The sequence below is a fragment of the Myxine glutinosa genome, chromosome 4 (assembly GCF_964187855.1).
Source record: "Myxine glutinosa chromosome 4, kmMyxGlut1.1, whole genome shotgun sequence".
NCBI lineage: Eukaryota > Metazoa > Chordata > Myxini > Myxiniformes > Myxinidae > Myxine > Myxine glutinosa.
The window spans coordinates 136,112,887-136,133,227 of record NC_136264.1 but is presented as its reverse complement, the minus strand read 5'-3'; the positions used below and the strand labels follow the sequence as shown (position 1 = coordinate 136,133,227).

General features: G+C 42.3%; 1 protein-coding gene across 1 annotated transcript in view; it reads left to right on the top strand.

The window, feature by feature from the left end:
- Nucleotides 1-20,341, top strand: part of LOC144891816 (uncharacterized) — a 1,036,251-nt gene that overhangs the window by 43,340 nt on the left and 972,570 nt on the right. The window lies entirely within an intron of this gene.

Genomic DNA, 20,341 nt, shown 5'->3' with positions numbered 1-20,341 from the left:
TTTTCCGATTCTTGTTTATTAACGCACAGGTTGTAAACCTGGTGCGTTATAGCGTTTGCCTGGGAATTTCTGTCGCTCCAAAAGTGAAGCACGTTTCTGTCTCTCCAAAAGTGAAGCACGTTTCTGTCGCTCAGATGTGTAAACATGACGTCATCAAATCTATATTTAGGCTAACCATGGGCTACCCCTTTGGCTGGTACGCGGCCGCTCGCTAGTACATAATATAGGATATATTTGTTATATGTTATGTTATAGGATATATAGGATATATGTTATATGATATAGGATATATATAGGATAGGTTATAGGATATATATGTTATAGGATAGGAATATAGGACCCAAATGACCCAGAGGACCCAAATGACCCAGAGGACCCAAATGACCCAGAGGACCCAAATGACCCAGAGGACCCAAATGACCCAAATGACCCAGAGGACCCAAATGACCCAGAGGACCCAAATGACCCAGAGGACCCAAATGACCCAGAGGACCCAAATGACCCAGAGGACCCAAATGACCCAGAGGACCCAAATGACCCAGAGGACCCAAATGACCCAGAGGACCCAAATGACCCAGAGGACCCAAATGACCCAAATGACCCAGAGGACCCAAATGACCCAGAGGACCCAAATGACCCAGAGGACCCAAATGACCCAGAGGACCCAAATGACCCAGAGGACCCAAATGACCCAGAGGATCCAAATGACCCAGAGGACCCAAATGACCCAGAGGACCCAAATGACCCAGAGGACCCAAATGACCCAGAGGACCCAAATGACCCAGAGGACCCAAATGACCCAGAGGACCCAAATGACCCAGAGGACCCAAATGACCCAGAGGACCCAAATGACCCAAATGACCCAGAGGACCCAAATGACCCAGAGGACCCAAATGACCCAGAGGACCCAAATGACCCAGAGGACCCAAATGACCCAGAGGACCCAAATGACCCAGAGGACCCAAATGACCCAAATGACCCAAATGACCCAGAGGACCCAAATGACCCAGAGGACCCAAATGACCCAGAGGACCCAAATGACCCAGAGGACCCAAATGACCCAGAGGACCCAAATGACCCAGAGGACCCAAATGACCCAGAGGACCCAAATGACCCAGAGGACCCAAATGACCCAGAGGACCCAAATGACCCTCTGGGTCAATAAAAGTTGAAACTGGGCAAATGTCAATGAAAATTTGCCAGACCCAGACCAGAAAATGACCCAGAGGACCCAAATGCCCAGAGGACCCAGAGGACCCTGTGAATGTGAATGAATGTGAACATAATGTGAATACTAGTAGCAATTTTACAAAAACCATGGCATAATTTCAAATCTTGACCCGAGATGATAATTATGCTACATCATAATTTCCATGTGCCAACCTGGGCGGAATCCAAGTGGATTCACTTGACTTGTTTATTTTAATTAATCAATCAATTATTGTACACCTCTCCCTCCCAATTCCGTCTCCATGGGCAGAAGGCGCTCCAACAATGTTGCGCGCCAGGGGATACGTTGTGTATTTGTTTGGCATGGGGGATTGGGGGCAGTGTACTTTGAATGTAGCTCTACTTGTGTTACCTTTTTATCCTGTTATCACACTCTTCCATAAAGCTCAATCTGGTAGAGGACTAAGTGCCTGACAGCAACATACCAAATAACCGACAAAACAAAATTCATTGGGATATGCAGAATACAAGATTGAAACTTCTCTAAACATCTGCCTCATGTGATGTCATAACTTTCATTAATACTTTGGAGTATATGGATTGTAAAGGTGTCTAAGATTCATAGAGAAGCTGTACAATATATGGTGCGGTTTGTACGAAGGATAGAGTGTAAAATGAACGAAAAAATTGTAAATTTGAAACCATTTATGAAGAATATGGGAGAATGTCAGTAATTAGAAAATCTCTACTGCGTATGCATTAAGGGTGTAGCACTGGTGAACAGGTGATTTTTTTTTTTTTTTTTTTTTTTTTAGCTGAACAGTTTCCTTATAGTCTTATAAACAAGAATCATGCTATTAGAGGTCATAGAAGTACCCCTAATTATTGTTATCTTTACACGCAATTTACAAGAAATATAATATTTTGCATGAAATTTGTTATAACTTTAAATTTGCATCATTCTTTTGGGCTGAAATTTGGACAGGATATTCAGAATATCACTTCCTTTAAAATGATGAAGGCTTTTGTTTATAGGAGTAGCCATTGTGGATTTATTGAAGGACAACCAAGTTTTATCTGGTAATTGGCATAATTAGCTAATTAGTGAACATTTGACATAATTTCACAAAATCCTCTCATCAGGTAGTAGAGTAACACATGTATAATACATGTACCAAGTTTTGTGTGAAAAGAATGATAGGTGACATGGAAGATAGAAGTAGAAATGTGTTCTTTGTTTTTCCTTGTTTTTTATTGACGGTCTAATTTATGCAAATTATATGCATGTAATATGACAAAGAAGCGTTGAAACTGGTCTGAGTTAAAGCCAAGATTATATCTTTCAAGAAAAACTGAAAATTAGATATTAACTTGACTTTGCTTTTGTGTAAAGGCCTCTCAAAGGTACCTATGTAGTTTTCTCAATTTTTCACCAGTACTACACCCTTAAATGGATCAACATTTATTTTTTTTTGGTTTATTGGTGAGATCAATATGGTCTACGTCTCTGAGCTGGATGCACAGCAGCTCGCCATTGGTTGTGCAAGCAAACCACTCAGGACATGCAACTTAATCGTGTACAACTACTTTGTCTGCATACGCGCAACTAGCAATTTCTCCCAGTTACCCTCGCCAGAGGAGAGGGTATTGCATTTGGGTGCGTTTGTTTGTTTGTCTGTCTGTCTGTTTGTCCGCAAAGAATAAGTACGCTTTTCTCTGCAACCGTTGGTCCGATTGACAGGAACTTTTCACCATAGCTGCGCCTCCTCCTGTATAATTTTAAATGATAATTATGACATCATATGTCACGTGGTATGGGCGCCATCTTGGAAAAACCGAAAAACTTTGCCCCTCTATTGCTCCGAAAGTGCTGCGTAGAAAACATTGAGACATGGCTCATTATAAAGAACTCTCCATGTGGAATAACATATGTTATTGATGGTGTCATCGGTGCCTCAATTATGACGTCATAATTCGACAAGTACAAAACTTCATCCGATCAGGATGAAATTTCTTGAGCGTAATCGAGGAATAAATTGGTGGAGAAAATAAGAATAATAATGACGTCATCGGTCACGTGGTTTGGCCGCCATATTTTTTTAACACATTTTTCTAGAGTATAAGGGAAGCGATATCATGTTTTTTATGATGAATGAAGAAGTTAATACAATCGGTGATAGCCAAGTAGTACATAGTACATTTTGATATACATACATATATATATATATATATATATATATATATATATATATATATATATATATATATATATAGATATATATATATATATAGATATATATATATATATTGTATATATATATATATATATATAATATATATATGTATATATATATATATATATATATATATATATGACATAATGTAAAATACTGAATTATCATTTTGGTTTAATAAACTAAACTGTGCAAGAAACTTTGGCGCGTGAGGAGGCTATTGGACCCTTCATACCTGCGCTGCAATATACCTCATGAGAAACCATCATTATAGGGAAATCAATAAATAAAAAATTATATACATACTCTACTTATTGTAAAAAAAAAAATTCATTATGTGTTTTTCTGCTTCCTTGCAGAAAGAAATCCGTTAATCTCGAGCGACTTACAAAGTTTTCCCGTGAGGTGACGCAGTGCTGGGCGGTGTAGCAGATGACGCCGTGGGGGTGGGGGGTGGTGTACGGGATAACAATAATTCGTGCGTGCTTTTTGATTGCTTCGAGTCCCTCAATTACGTACTCAACACTGGAATTTGCCTCTATAACAATAATACAAATAGTTGCATACGTGCAAAACAACGAAATCAAGAGAACGAACAAAGATTGCTAATTTGCATACTCCTACTCCAAAGAAATCCCGATCAGGAATCATTTTACAAAGAAAAGTCCAGAAGAAATTTCCGCGGGACCGCAGCGGTGTGTCTGGTTCTGCGTTCGTGTTTGCCCTTTTAATGTGAGCACAGCGTGCCCTGTTTGTTTGTTTGATCGACTCTATGACTATATGGTACAGTACTGGTTAGGATATGTACAGTGTCAGTGTGTACACTGCTTTACTTAGGGGACAGGGGTTGTGCATTGCTTTGGTTACGAATCGTGATACAGTTATGGTTCTACAGGGTGTCCACAAATTACCGTTCTAAATTCCTTTAAAATATATATCATTGGGATAATGTAATAAACTAGAACGGCACTCAGTAGTGTAGAGAGCATCCCGCCGCCTCGTTGGCCATATCACTCAATGGTGAAGAATCACTTAAAAATTATACGAGCCGGATCCGGATCTTCACCAAAATCTAATAATTTCGTCCTTGTCACATACGCTACATCTCTGACAAATTTCGTCTGAATCCGTCCACAACTTTTTGAGATATTTTGTTCACAAACAAACAAACAGACGGGTGAAAACATAACCTCCATCCACCTTTGGTGGCGGAGGTACCTAGAGAGTTCATAGAACACGATACCCCATGCAGCGTTCAAGTATAACACTTAAACATTAATAAAATAGTGGTTTTAAAGATCGTCTTATTTTTTCGGTTTTAAAGATCGATCGTCTTATACTGAAGCAGTCTTATTTATATTCATCACTTTTCTACCCCCGTTAACCCCCCAACCCAATCCCTCTTCCTTACAAATTTACATTTTTCCCTCCTGAGAGTTTCCTTCTGTATCCATCTTATCTACTCCGTGCATCCCCATGCATCCTCTCCAGCCCCTCATTCTTCCCCACACCCATTGTTTGGGATACCATAGTGTGCCCACCCATCATCCCATCAAACACATTCCATTAGTTATTTCTGCCTGTTGTTTGTATCCTTTATAAAGTCCTTAAAACATTAAGTTTTCTCTTTGTAATGATTTTTGTTTGATTGCTGTCAGGCAGGCAGACATGAAATAAATATTTTGTTGGCCCAACAACAACAACAATATGTTTTGTTGTCTCCACAAAATAACTCCTCTCTGCACATGTGCGATCAGGATGAATTCAAAGCCAAAGTACGGTAAAGGGACAGACCACCTGTCTTCAGATTTGTGCTCAAATTGTAACATTCAATTTAACAAAATAAGAATTTCCCTGATCATAAACTGACAATCGTAAACTCATAAGACAGACAGATGGACGGACATGAACCAATTGCTTAATCCCGCTTTTCGCTTTGTGTGCACGGGGTAAAAATAATTAAATGGGATACAACAATGCGGGTTGCTCCATATGAAAAGACATTTATCAAATGTTTTTGACTTTTTCTTTTCGTTTCCAGGTGTCTCCTGTGACATGTGATGTCATGTTTACTGCAAATGGCACCCCCACTAAAGCCACAATGTCTTGACTGGTTTATAGAGACCAAATCAACTACATAGGTTCAACAAAGCTTTAGGATGATGTATGGAAGGCACCCACCATCGAGAAAAATGATTCGAGTGGCATAAAAAGTTTATGGAGACTGGTAGCGTCCTGCATAAGAAGGGGGCAGTCTGGCCGCGCACAAGTGATGAGGATGTTGAACATGTTCGTGAGTTGTTCAAACGCAGTCCCTATAAGTCCTATCAGATTCGTATGGTGATCTTGACAAATCCTTACAATAAAACTTTGAGAATGCTCTTTCATGTGCAGCAGCAAACCGCATCTTGTATCTCATTTCATTCTTTATTTATTTATTATGGTTTGACTTGGAAAAGGTACTTTGTGGACACCGTGTATGTTTCTCATCCATGACAAATGTCACACTCTCACTCTGTCTCCCAAAAGAACTGTCTGGCGAGCCCTCCCATGTACCGTACTTATTTAACTTACCTTTTGGAGAAGTTCAGTCACTCAAACGTTTGGGCCTCACCATCAGCCATCATCTGTCCTGGACAAACCATGATATATCCAGGTTGGCCTCCAACGCCAGCTGCCAAATGGGCATCTTTGTCATGCAAAACCTTTCCTTGGCAAATCTGAACTTTCATCAACTTACAAGGCCCTAATCTGCAGCTCGATGGAGTACTCATCCCCACATACATTAATGTATGTGGAGGAAGTTAGGAGTGGAGGAAGGTAAGAGTGGAGGCCAGACAGCATTTAAGTCATGCTTTTGGACTAGCACCCCTGCCTCACACCTTGCACATCTTGATATCGAGGAGACCAAGTCCTTCAAAATAATTGGCATCTCCTGTGATGAAGTTGAGTTTCTGGGTCTGTTACTCTTGTATCACAAACAGGTCAGTGGCCTCTCTTCTACGACTACTACAACCACCGGCGGAGTTTAGGGGGGCAGAAGACAGGTGGTCTGTCCCTTTACCGTACTTTGGCTTTGAATTCATCCTGATTGCACATGTGCAGAGAGGAGTTCTTCCATACATCATCCTTAATTTTTTTTCAGAAGTTTACAATTAAGATAAAAACATCCCGTATTTAAACGTGAGTAACAATAAATTAACGTAAACTGTATTTGTGATTTCATGTACACTGTAACCACACTAACAAACGGTAATTTTGGAAGTCAGACATAGCTACCCATTATTAATATTAAGCCCTTGCCCCCCCAAATAGAGAAGTCAAACTATGCCTATGACTACAACTACTACTACTATGACTACTACTGCTTCTTCTTCCAATAAAGTACAGAGACCTCCGAGGAGTATTAATCGCCTCTTTTCTGTTCTTGCACTCTACCTTTTTTTTGATCTGCCTCTCCCCAGGTTATGCAGAACACATATGGTCTGTCAGTAACCCAAATGTGATGAGACTCCCACAATTCAGGCTCACTGCTCAGCTCCATGCAATTGCTCCTCTTAGCTCTCTCTTTCCTAGGACATTGGGATAGTGTGGAGTAATCTTTAAGTTGCATTGCATACTGAGTGGAAACACGCCATTCTCCACAATATGAGGGAAGTACTCACATTATACTGTACCAACTAGGTTGTTCCACAATTGTTATGCTGCTGGTATAAAATTAGCTTTGGTGTTTGTTAACAACTTGTTTTTGTCCCTACTTGTTTGTGGTTCTGTGTACAGAGGCAAGAAAGGTTTGGTTTTGATACAAGTGTACCTACATCGTTGAAGTGCCTTCCAAAGACCAGCATGCCTCTTCACGAATGGAAGTCCATGGTAAATATATTTATTTTCAAATGGGGAAGGTTGTCAATAAAAACTTTCAATTCTTAAAACAAATTGATGTAAAAACATGCAATAACAATGCATTTGGCGATAGAGCATGGTCTGTCAGAATCTCCCCTCAGTGGGGAGAGGGGCAGAGCTTGGCTTGTGCCTCAGTGTATTCGAAGGTGATTCCCTGAATATGGGAATCGAAGGAATTGCACTTCAATGTTTATATTCCGAATGCAGAATGGAAATAAATATACAAAGGGTCCACACACTCCGCGGCATTACACAAAGGGGCACCCCTGTAAGACCATAAACAAGGAAATGAGGCCATTTGAGCATCATTGTCTTGTTGCAGTCCCTACTTCATTTTTGTTAATGCTGTAAACAACAATCTTTTTATTATTTTAATAAAGTCTAAATAACCCAGACTTGATTGGTGAACCAATTTGTAACATCTATCTATAATTCCAGTAATCTCTGTTTGTTTGTACGTTTGTACGTTTGTTTGTCTGTGACCGCTGTTTCTCGACAACCACGGGTCCGATATACTTTTAACTTGCCAGGTATATTGCTGGGGACCCGAGGATGTGCCTTTTCAAGGTTTCATATTAATCGGACAATTACTTACCGAGCTATGTCCAAAAAACGATTCAACCAATCAGAGAGCAGCGAACTATCGCGTGTGCCGAACGTGGCGGACACACTCTGCCTCGGATGGCACATTTGAGAGCGTATTCATTTATTTCACGTTTGCAAACTATGTTGGCGTTAAACTATGTTTTAAAACTAATAAAAACGAATTTGCGATTCATTCGCTTTCCTGCGCGTTTGTGCACGCGATGGCGATTTCTTTACCAAACTCCGGAAGCCGTTCGCTTTGGACCAAACCATTTCATGTAAATAGAGGGGGGGGATATAATTTTAGATATAGATATAGTACGGGCAATGCCCTAGTACTAATAAATAACAAGAGGGTTTTGATTTGCAATTTTGCAAAAAAAAACAACAAGATTAGCAAAACATGTCCCATATGGGTGTGATATTTTCTAAATGCAAAAAGAGCATAACTCTGAAATATGGACGAAATGCCCTGAAACTCAAACTCCTTCTATAACTTAACATAATAAAGCCATGCACCAAGTTACAGTTGAATATGTTAAAGGGTATGGGTGGAAAGTCTGGAAAACCACAGGTGGGACGGACGAACAGATGGATGGCCGGACAGATGGACAGACAGACGGAGAGCAAACCTGTATCCCCCTCCAGTGAAACTGGTTGGGGACTAATAACAGATGTATTAGAACGGCACTCAGTGGAGCACATACCTCCGCCTGATGAACAGTTTACGTTTTGTATCCCACTGATAGGCCGGATCTGGATTTTGGCCTGCACCAAAATCTAATCGGCTTGTTCTTGTCACCTAACCAACTCATCCTCCAAGTTTAGTCATAACTCATCCATAACTTTTTTTAATATCATGTTATATATTGCTTTTCGCCCGATCTCCCCATGGTGAAGAATTACTTTAAAATTAAATAGTTCTCGTATCCGAATCCATATTCAGATCATCACCAAAATCGAAATGATTAGTCCTTGTCACACACACAACCTCTCCACCAAGTTTCGTCAAAAACCGTCCATAACTTTTTGAGATATCCTGCCATATGTCGGTTTTGGCCCGATCACCCAATGGTGAAGAATCACTTAAAAATTCTAGTAGCTGGATCCGGATCCGGATTTTCACCAAAATCTAATAATTTCGTCGTTGTCACCTACCCTACCTCTCTGCCAAATTTCGGCCAAATCCATCTATAACCTTTTGAGATGTCTCGCTATGTATCGTTTTTGGCCCTATCTCCCGATGATGAAGAATCACTTTAATAATTATACCAGCTAAATCCGAATCCGGATCTTCACCAAAATCTAATCATTACACTACCTCTCTGCCAAAGTTTGTCCGAATCTGTCCTCAACTTTTTGAGATATCTTCTTCACAAACAAACGGACAGACAGACAGGGGTGAAAACATAACCTCCATCCACCTTCAGTGGCGGAGGTAATAAAGTACAAGCAGACGAAGTCTATGGTGAGCCATAGCAAATCCCCACCTAAAGTAATGTTGAAAGATGGCAAAAAAGTCCACCAGGAATGACCCAATATCAAATATTGAGTTGAAATACATTCCCGTTTTGACCTCCTACAACCCAAAATTCCCACCCATGAACCGGGGTTCAAATCCATAAAACAACATTACATATTTCATGCGACTCCATTGTTGATTGCATTTACAAAGATTAATTAAATATATAATAATGTTTTAAAATGTGCCGTAATTGTATTTTATGTTTTTTTGACCCCACCCCATGGGGCGGGGCCAAAAATGATACTGGTCTTACACCTTTGTGCCATGTGGTGATCATAACTATCAAGTTTGGTTAATTTCTGCACAACCATTTAGGAGTAGATAGAGTGACGGATCGACAGATGGATGGACGGAAGACCATCTTGATGATGTCCTTGTAATGCTGATGATGTCCTTGTAATGAAATGACAGAAATCAGAATATCTCACACTTCAGTATGGACATTTTTTGTAGTGAACTGAGGTGCTTACATTTTAGTGCAATTCCAAAAATTGTATACTGGAGGTCTCAGGTTCGAGTATGCAGTTTTTGCAGAATGACTTGCAGCACCACCATGATCTCACCTACAAGATCTCTTAACACGTAAGATCCAAAATATCATTGATGATACCCAACAAGCGTGTCATACCATTAGATACTCATTTTGCGAAATTCATTCAATACCTGGCCCTCTCATTGGCTAAAGGCACACTATGAGTAGTTAGTCAGTAGTCAGTTGAAGACCGTTTCTCACAGTGAATGGTAGGGTGAACGTTAGACATGTAAATTCTGGTGGGTTATCCTGTTTGCAATTCACATTGAATTTATAGTTCGTGATGCTCTAAACACGATTCGAATGTCATGTACTGTGCTGAATTATCCACTGTCTATGAATGTCCTTGTAATTCATGTAAAAACGACAACGATCTCAAGTAGTCTTTGTCATAATTGTGATTACACTCGTCCCAATCACGTTCATTTCTTTTTTCACTCCACTACAGGAATGATGTTGATTGCCATCGTTTTTGCTTTTTTAGAAACCATCCAACTTTATGAAGAAAATATTGAGTGGCTTGGTGAAATACAACCTGAGTTTTCACAACTCCAGCCAGCACTTCCAAAAACATCCTTTTTACAATTCAGTGTCTCAGCACCTAGAAGAACTGATTAAGTACCTCCAACTCCAGGTACTGCGCTTTCTGTTGTCTAGAGCTGCGGATAACACTGGTATTCTGCATGATAATGAATAAAACTGGTCCTGGTGTTTTTCTAAAATCCTCCCAAAAAGATATAAATTCTAAAATCATACTACAGTGTATATAATTTGGCATGTGTTTGACTCGTTAAAAAATGTTTTTCTAAAATTTATTTCCCCTAAAGATTTATGGTAAATTCTGTCAAATCTTTAACAAACTGCTTCAACTCACAACACTTCTCAACTAAAACCTACAACATACCGAATTAAAGTTGTAACAATCACCAAACTTAAGCTGACTACGACCCCCAACTTAAGCTGACAGCGACCCCCAAAATTAGCGGACCACGACCCTCGACCTTAGCAGACGGCATTGCCTGAACTAAGCAAACTGAGCTCCTGACCTTAGCGGCCCACGACGCTCGACCTAAGCAGATAGGAACGCCTGCCTTAAGCCAACCTCGACACCCAACCAAATAAAACCGTGACGCCCGACCAAATCCGACCACTATGCCTGGCCTAAGTGGACAGTGATGCCCGACCTAATCCGAATACTATGCCTGACCTAAGCGGACAGTGACGCCTGACCTAATCTGACCACTATGCCCAACCTAAGCGGACAGTGACGCCAGACCTAATCCGACCACTATGCCCGACCTATGCGGACAGTGACGCCCGACCTAATCTGACCACTATGCCCGACCTATGCGGACAGTGATGCCCGACCTAATCTGACCACAATGCCAGACCTATGCGGACAGTGACGCCTGACCAAATCCGACCACTATGCCTGGCCTAAACGGACAGTGACGCCCGACCTAATCTGACCACTATGCCTGACCTAATCTGACCACTATGCCCGACCTAATCTGACCACTATGCCCGACCTATGCGGACAGTGATGCCCGACCAAATCCGACCACTATGCCTGACCTAAGCGGACAGTGACGCCCGACCTAATCCGACCACTATGCCCGACCTAAGCTGGCAGTGACACACGACCTAATCCGACCACTATGCCCGACCTAAGCGGACAGTGACGCCCGACCTAATCCGACCACTATGCCCGACCTATGCAGACAGTGACGCCCTACCTAATCCGACCACTATGCCCCACCTAAGCGGACAATGACGCCCAACCTAATCCGACCACTATGCCCGACCGAAGCGGACAGTGACGCCCGACCTAATCCGACCACTATGCCTGACCTAAGTGGACAGTGACGCCTGACCGAATCCGACCACTTTGCCCGACCGAAGCGGACAGTGACGCCCGACCTAATCCGACCACTATGCCCAACCTAAGCGGACCCCGACACCCAACCTTAGCGGACTGTGACGCCTGAACTAAGTAGACGGCAACACCAAATCTAAGCGGGCAGCGATGCCAGACCTAAGCCGACCGCGTCACCTGACCTAAGTGGACCGTGATACCCGACCTAAGCGGACTGTGACACCCGACCTTATACTCACTTTTAACAGAATTAAGCCGACCATGACCGATTTGAGATCACTACAATGATCAACTGAAATCTACTACAATGCCTAACTTAAATCTACTACAATGCCTAACTTAAATCTACTACAATGCCTAGCTTAAATCTACTACAATGCCCAACTTAAATCTACTACAATGCCTAGCTTAAACCTACTACAATGCCTAACTTAAATCTACTACAATGCCTAGCTTAAACCTACTACAATGCCGAACTTAAATCTACTACAATACCTAGCTTAAACCTACTACAATGCCTAATTTAAATCTACTACAATGCCTAACTTAAATCTACTGCAATGCCTAGCTTAAACCTACTACAATGCCTAACTTAAACCTACTACAATGCCTAACTTAAATCTACTACAATGCCTAGCTTAAACCTACTGTAATGCCGAGCTTAAACCTACTACAATGCCTAGCTTAAATCTACTACAATGCCGAGCTTAAACCTACTACAATGCCTAGCTAAAACCTACTGCAATGCCTAGCTTAAACCTACTGCAATGCCTAGCTTAAACCTACTGCAATGCCGAACTTAAACCTACTACAATGCCGAGCTTAAATATACTGCAATGCCTAACTTGAACCTTCTACAATGCCTTCTACAATCAACTACAATGCCTAGCTTAAATATACTACACTGCCGAGCTTAAACCTACTACAATGCCTAAGTTAAATCTACTACAATGTCTAGCTTAAATCTACTACACTGCCTAGCTTAAACCTACTACAATGCCTAACTTAAATCTACTACACTGCCTAGCTTAAACCTACTACAATGCCTATCTTAAACCTACTACAATGCCTACATTAAACATACTACAATGCCTAACTTAAATCCACGACAATGCCGAACTTAAATCCACTACAATGCCTAACTTAAACCTACTACAATGCCTAGCTTAAATCTACTACAATGCCTAGCTTAAACCTACTACAATGCCTAACTTAAATTGACTACAATGCCTTGCTTAAATCTACTACAATGCCGAGCTTAAACCTACTACAATGCCTAGCTTAAACCTACTACAATGCCTACCTTAAACCTACTACAATGCCTAGCTTAAATCTACTACAATGCCTAGCTTAAACCTACTACAATGCCTAACTTAAATTGACTACAATGCCTTGCTTAAACCTACTACAATGCCGAGCTTAAACCTACTACAATGCCTATCTTAAACCTACTACAATGCCTACCTTAAACATACTACAATGCCTAACTTAAATCCACTACAATGCCGAACTTAAATCCACTACAATGCCTAACTTAAACCTACTACAATGCCTAGCTTAAATCTACGACAATGCCTAGCTTAAACCTACTACAATGCCTAACTTAAATTGACTACAATGCCTTGCTTAAATCCACTACAATGCCTAACTTAAACCTACTACAATGCCTAGCTTAAATCTACTACAATGCCTAGCTTAAACCTACTACAATGCCTAACTTAAATTGACTACAATGCCTTGCTTAAATCTACTACAATGCCTAGCTTAAACCTACTACAATGCCTAACTTAAATTGACTACAATGCCTTGCTTAAATCTACTACAATGCCGAGCTTAAATCTACTACAATGCCTAGCTTAAACCTACTACAATGCCTAACTTAAATTGACTACAATGCCTTGCTTAAATCTACTACAATGCCGAGCTTAAACCTACTACAATGCCTAACTTAAATATACTGCAATGCCTAGCTTAAATCTACTACAATGCCTCGCTTAAACCTACTACAATGCCTAGCTTAAAACTACGACAATGCGTAGCTAAAATCTACTGCAATGCCTCGCTTAAACCTACTACAATGCCTAGCTTAAATCTACGACAATGCGTAGCTAAAACCTACTACAATGCCTAGCTTAAATCTACTGCAATGATAACTCACCAATGTTTTTTTTCTCTTCTTTCCATCGTTGCCTTTCCTCTCTGATCCAATCCCCAAAAACAGACGGATGTCAAAGTCCATCGAAAACACACTTGTGTCCCAACTAGCGACAAGGAGAGGCTGGCATTGTTGACGAAAATGGACACATATATAGTTTACATTGCCAGAATTTTACTTAGGTTCCAGCGTAACCGTTTTAAATGTTAAGTCAGCATCCATGTTCACATGCACGGAACCGTCCTCTGAACACCGAGCCTTAAATTTGCATGTTGCTCTATGGGACATCACACAATTATTGCCTTTTTGCAGGAGCTTGGTGGAGCATCGACAATCAATCTTGAGGATCAAAGTAATGGCCTAAATCCTCTTGGATCGGCACCGTATTCCGTGCACTTGCTGAGATTGTCCGAGAAACTGACCTGGCATTATTGTACTCTTGCCTCAACTTGAATCTTCTACATTTTCTATTTATTGAATTATTTAATATGTTAACTTATCTATTTATTTGGTATTCTTTGTTTGATCAGTGTAACACTATTTATAAACTTAAATTTGTCATTTCTGAATATCAGAATAAAACAATTTTTGCAAAATATGGCTTTTATTTTCATTTGATCCAGAATTTAGAAATCCAAAGGTTTATTCTTTTATTTTGAGACAATTAAGGCCCAAAGAGCAAGGAATCACCAATTCAAGGCATAAATGAAACTGAAGCACACCGTTCCGGAGGAATATAGCAAACATGCCATCAGTTACAGGTGTGGAAGAGGTGTCGAGCTGGGTAAAGAAAAACCTCCCCACTACAGCAGGGGGAAAATCCACACGAGGTAGTGAACATTGCATAAAGCTGGAAAGGGTGGGTACAGGAATGGACGGACACACTTGGGGCCTTGGCCTTTTGAGTACAACAACAACAACAACATGGATTTTAAGGCCATTTTCCCTGCAAGAGCGGGGGTTAGCCTTGCGGTCCCCATGACAATCTTCTCCATTTTGCCCTATTTTCTGCATCTCTCCTTGTTAACCCCCTTGCCCGCATGTCTTCTTCCACCGTCTTTAGCCAAGTCTTTCTCGGTCTTCCCCGTCCTCTACTTCCTTCTACATTTATTTCCATCACTCTTCTCAACCAGTCACTTTCATCCTTCCTCAACACATGACTAAACCATCTCAACCTGTTCCTCTTCACAGCATCAATCACAGGCTCTATTCCCATCATCTTTCGCAATTCATCATTTGTCTTCCTCTCTCTCAGCGACACTCCGCACATCCACCAAACCATTCGCATTTCCACCCTTTCCAGCCTTCATTGCTGCTCTACATTCATGACCCATGTCTCGCTCCCATAAATCATAACACTTCTCACACATGCAGCATACACCTTTCCCTTCAGCTTCAACGACACTCCCCTCCTCATCAGCATGCCACTCAGTTCCCGAAACTTCTTCCATGCACATCTCACTCTAGCAACCGTTGCCGAGTCTGATCCACCTTCTCCATTCAGCATGTCTCCGAGGTAGAAAAATGTTTTCACACATTCCAGCTTCACGCCGTCTCCAAGATCCAACTCAACATTTCCTCCATCTGCAGCTCCCTCTGTGCACACCTTACATTTGAATGTAGCTGCCACACTGGTTAATGACCCTCTCAGACCACTACATTTTTGATGAACCCACTCAGCGCACATTGTACATTGAATGGAGTTCACTCCGACACCCTTCCTGCACACAGCACATGGCCACTTCCCAGTTCTTTCCACCTCACCACATGCTTTACCACTTGCCATCACCTTCGTCTTTCCTATATTCACCTTCAGACCTTTTGTCTCCATACTTTCCTTCCACTTGTTCATCTTTTCCTTCAGTCCATCCATACTTTCCGCAATCAACACCAGATCATCTGCATACAACAACTCCCACAGTAAACCCTCCTTTACGGTCTGAGCCAGCACCTCCATCACAGCTACAAATAGTAGTGGACTTAGTACCGACCCCTGATGCACTCCCACCTTCACCTCAAACATACCACTGTTCCCGTCCTTCGTCCTTACAGCTGTGCGCGTAAAGAAAAACCTCCCCACTACAGCAGGGGGAAAATCCACACGAGGTAGTGAACATTGCGTAAAGCTGGAAAGGGTGGGTACAGGAATGGACGGACACACTTGGGGCCTTGGCCTTTTGAGTGAAGTTCAATAACTCTGATTTTTCTCGAGCAATACTCCAACCTTTTGGAGGGAAGGAATGGAAGAGGAATGTGGGCCAGAAAATGATATGACCAGCTCCCACCAGGCATTGGAGGATAGCATCCCAAGTGAACCTGATGTTGGGCCTAGACAGATCGTTACACAGACTATTTCTAAGACAAATACACAATGGTCCTGAGATGTGCAGAGAGGTTGAAGGTTGCCATCAGCAGAGCTTGCCTTCCAGGAGAATGCAAGTATATGTCTTTGCTCGTGCACAGGCTTTACCACAGGCATCAATGTACCAGAGTCATGGTGATAGACAAAAATGTTGAGTGCAGGAGGGGATAAACTTGAGGAAAAGAAAATTAGTCATTTCTAGAATAAATTCCAGGAGCGGTCAGTGTTATTAGCTGATGTGATGATGGATGAATATCAGTGGAGAGAGCGGATTTTCGGCCAGAGCAACCAGACCAATCAGCTTTTCCAACTGCACCTTGGGAGTTCTCTAATAACTGCCAAGGAAATGTCCACTTTTACCAACACATGGTCAGAAGAGCCTAGAGGAGCTGAGAAGGGGGAAAAACGGTTAAACAAGAGAATTCCAGAACATGTATCCTCAGATTTTGAAGGTGGTTTCTCAGAGCAGAAAGAGAGCGATGGCTGGTTGTGGAGGAACCTGGAACCGGAAGGTCTATGCTTTCAGCAACAAAGTGGTGGTGGTTCGTATGCAGCCTACGGATGCTTGGCTGCATCATTTTCTGGGGGTGCGGCTGTGCGGCTGATGCAGTGCCCATGTTACCAATAAGCTGGTACCCATTTTGCCAACCTCGGATAATAGGCTATGACAGTCTGAGTCAACCCACCTACCTGGACCTGGTGTTATTTCAATGGAATGACAGGGCTTGAACCCAAGACACTAAGATCTTAAACCAGCCACCTTAACCAACAACAGACTTAGTAATTTCCTTGTTATTCCTTAAGTTATTAACACTAATCAATTTACAGACTTCAAAAATAGTAAAGCTAAGGGGTTTGAAATTTGAATGGGGAAAAATGGCAAAAGAGCTGAAGATGTAAAGGGAAATAGAAATGTGTAAGTAGTCCTTCTGAAGTCCAACAAGATGGTTCAGAGGTAGCTATAGCTCACTTGGGTGAGAGCTGTCTAGTCAGGGTTCCATTCCCGGGCCTATAAACTGTCAGATTGGTGTTTCGCAGGCAGGGTGTGGCACGGTGGCATCACCACGTTCGCAGTCTTTCGGAAGGATGTTAAATTTAAGAGGAGACGAGTTATCGCCAGCACCCTGAACAAATTATATATTAATTCCTGCCAAAATAAGCTTCGGTGGAACATCAGACCTGGCCAACCAGTTCGTGAAAGGCTAGGGAGGAAAGACTTTCACTGGCTGATCCCGGTGCTACCACATCTTGGTGCTCACACTTTTACGTGTCTTCCCGTCTGGGCGTTGGATGATAATGTATTCAGACATAAATTAGGCCAAAGATTAAAACAAACACACTACAAGGGGAAAGTAGAATGGCACTCGGTGGAGAGCATACATCTGCCAGGCTGAACAATTTACCTTTTGTATTGCACTGACAGGTCAGATCTGGATTCGTACCTGAACCAAAATCTAACAGCTTGTTCATGTCACTAACCCACTCATCCACCTAACCAACTCATATTCCCCCAAGGTAGTGTTCTGGGCCCTGTGCTATTTCTGGTCTTCATCAATGATCTCTCTGACCCTCTGGAAAATCCTCTCCATCTCTTTGCTGATGACTCCACTCTCTGCCGCTCCATTCCTCATCCCTCAGATCGGCAGTCTGCAGCCTCCTCACTCTCTGCAGACCTGGACAAAATCACAGACTGGGCAAACAAGTGGAACATGTCTTTCAATCCTGACAAATCTCACACTCTTACGATGTCTCTCCGAAAAGACCGACTGAACAACCCTCCCATCTACTTTCTGAACAATCCTCTCCAAGAAGTTCTGTCACTCAATCTTTTGGGTCTCGCTATCTGCCATGATCTTTCTTGGGAAAACCACATTTCCAAGCTGGCCTCCAAAGCCAGTCGCCGACTGGGCATCCTCCATCGTGCGAAGTCCTTCCTCGGCACACCTGAGCTCCTCACCACATACAAGGCTTTCATCCGCAGCTCAATGGAATACTGCTCTCCCCTCTGGGCTGGTGCTCCTGCCTCACAACTCGCTCGGCTTCACGCTGTCGAAACCAAAGCTTTCAGAATCATTGGAATTTCCTGCGATGAAGCTAACTCCGAGGGCCTTTCACTCACATCGCAGGCAGGTTGGTGGTCTTTCCGTCTTCTACCGACTCCTCTCTGGCCTTGCCCCCCCAGCTCTCTCTGGGCTATGTCCCCCAAATATTCCTAAAGGTCGCACAAGATCTACCAGCAACCCTCTTATGGTGAAACTGCCAAAATCAAGACTCTCTGCTCTCCTTCACTCCTCTTTTCTCCCGCCTCTGGAACAAACTCCCTAACTCTCTTCAATCCCATTCCTCCCTCCAGGTCTTTAAAACAGCTGTTCACCACCATCTCTTATCTTCCCCCATCCAAAACCCTGATCTTTTCTACCCCCACTAATTCACCCCAGATCCACTTTTCTGAAATATCGACTCTTTCCTGGAAGTCCTAGCAGTGTCCATGTTTTTTTTTTTACCTCTCCCACCCCCCCACCCCCCTTCCCGTGCCTCCTCCCCCAAGCCCTCTCCTTCCCACAAATCTCCCGATGTCCCTGGTCTCAAATGTTGTACTTATGTGCTTGTCCCTCTCTCTCCATCTTGTCTCCTACTTCCTTTATTTCGTCTTATGTGTCCGTTTGTTTTTTTTGTCATTCATGTTAGCTCTTACATGAGCCTCGATCATACATACGGAAGAAAAAAAAAACTCATATCAACCTAACCAACTCATATCAACCGAACCAACTCATCCACCCAACGAACTCAATCCATCTTACCAACTCATTCACCAAACCAACTCAATCCATCCAACCAACTCAATCCATCAAACCAACTCAATCCATTTTACCAACTCAATCCATCTAACCAACTCATCCACCTAACCAACTCATATCCATCCAACCAACTCAATCCATCTTTCCAACTCATTCAACCACCCAACTCAATCCATCTCACCAACTCATCCACCTAACCAACTCATATCCACCCAACCAACTCATCCATCCAACCAACTCAATCCATCTTTCCAACTCATACACCCACCCAACTCAATCCATCGAACCAACTCTTCCATCGAACCAACTCATCCATCGAACCAACTCATCCATCTTACCAACTCATCCTCCCACCCAACTCAATCCATCTTTCCAACTCATCCACCCAACCAACTCATCCACCCAACCAACTCATATCCACCCAACCAACTCATCCACCCAACTAACTCAATCCATCTAACCAACTCTTCCATCTAACCAACTCTTCCATCAAACCAACTCATCCACTAACCAACTCATCCATATAACCAACTCATCCATCTAACCAACTCATCCATATAATCAACTCATCCATCTAACCAACTCATCCACCCAACCAACTCATCCACCTAACCATCTCGTATCCACCCAACCACCTAATTCCTTGGTTCATGGAATCCAGCACGACAGAACCTCAAATCAGTCAAATTCAAGGGATTTGGTGAAATATGTCGTGATGGACTCACGGGCGGTTTTAGTGATTCTGGTGCCCCGAGGGCAAAACTCAATGACGCCCATGAATGATGATGATTACCAATGAGTAATCAACCAATCTTGCATACATGACTAATTAATTAATATTGTGTCTAGTTATTTTTCTAATTACCTCTTCTCTGGGAAGAAAGATTTGTCGGTATTTGTGGGTAACTTTTCGGACGCCATTCGTGTCACTTTTCATGGTTTATTTGAGATTTGGCGGCTCTGGTTTATTTTGCAAACACGTGGTTTACTTGGAACAACACATTGTGCGAAGACGTGGTCACAAGCAGGACACGTGCTCCGTCAGTAAGTGCAAGACCCCTCGTATGTCTGGTCTCTGATAACGCAAAACCGACCTTCACACTATCGACGCGACGCTCCGTGGACGTACCTAGGGGTCTTCTTCTTCTTCCTTACATTCCTTCACACGGATCCTTCGTAATCCCTTGTTCATTTTGCACGC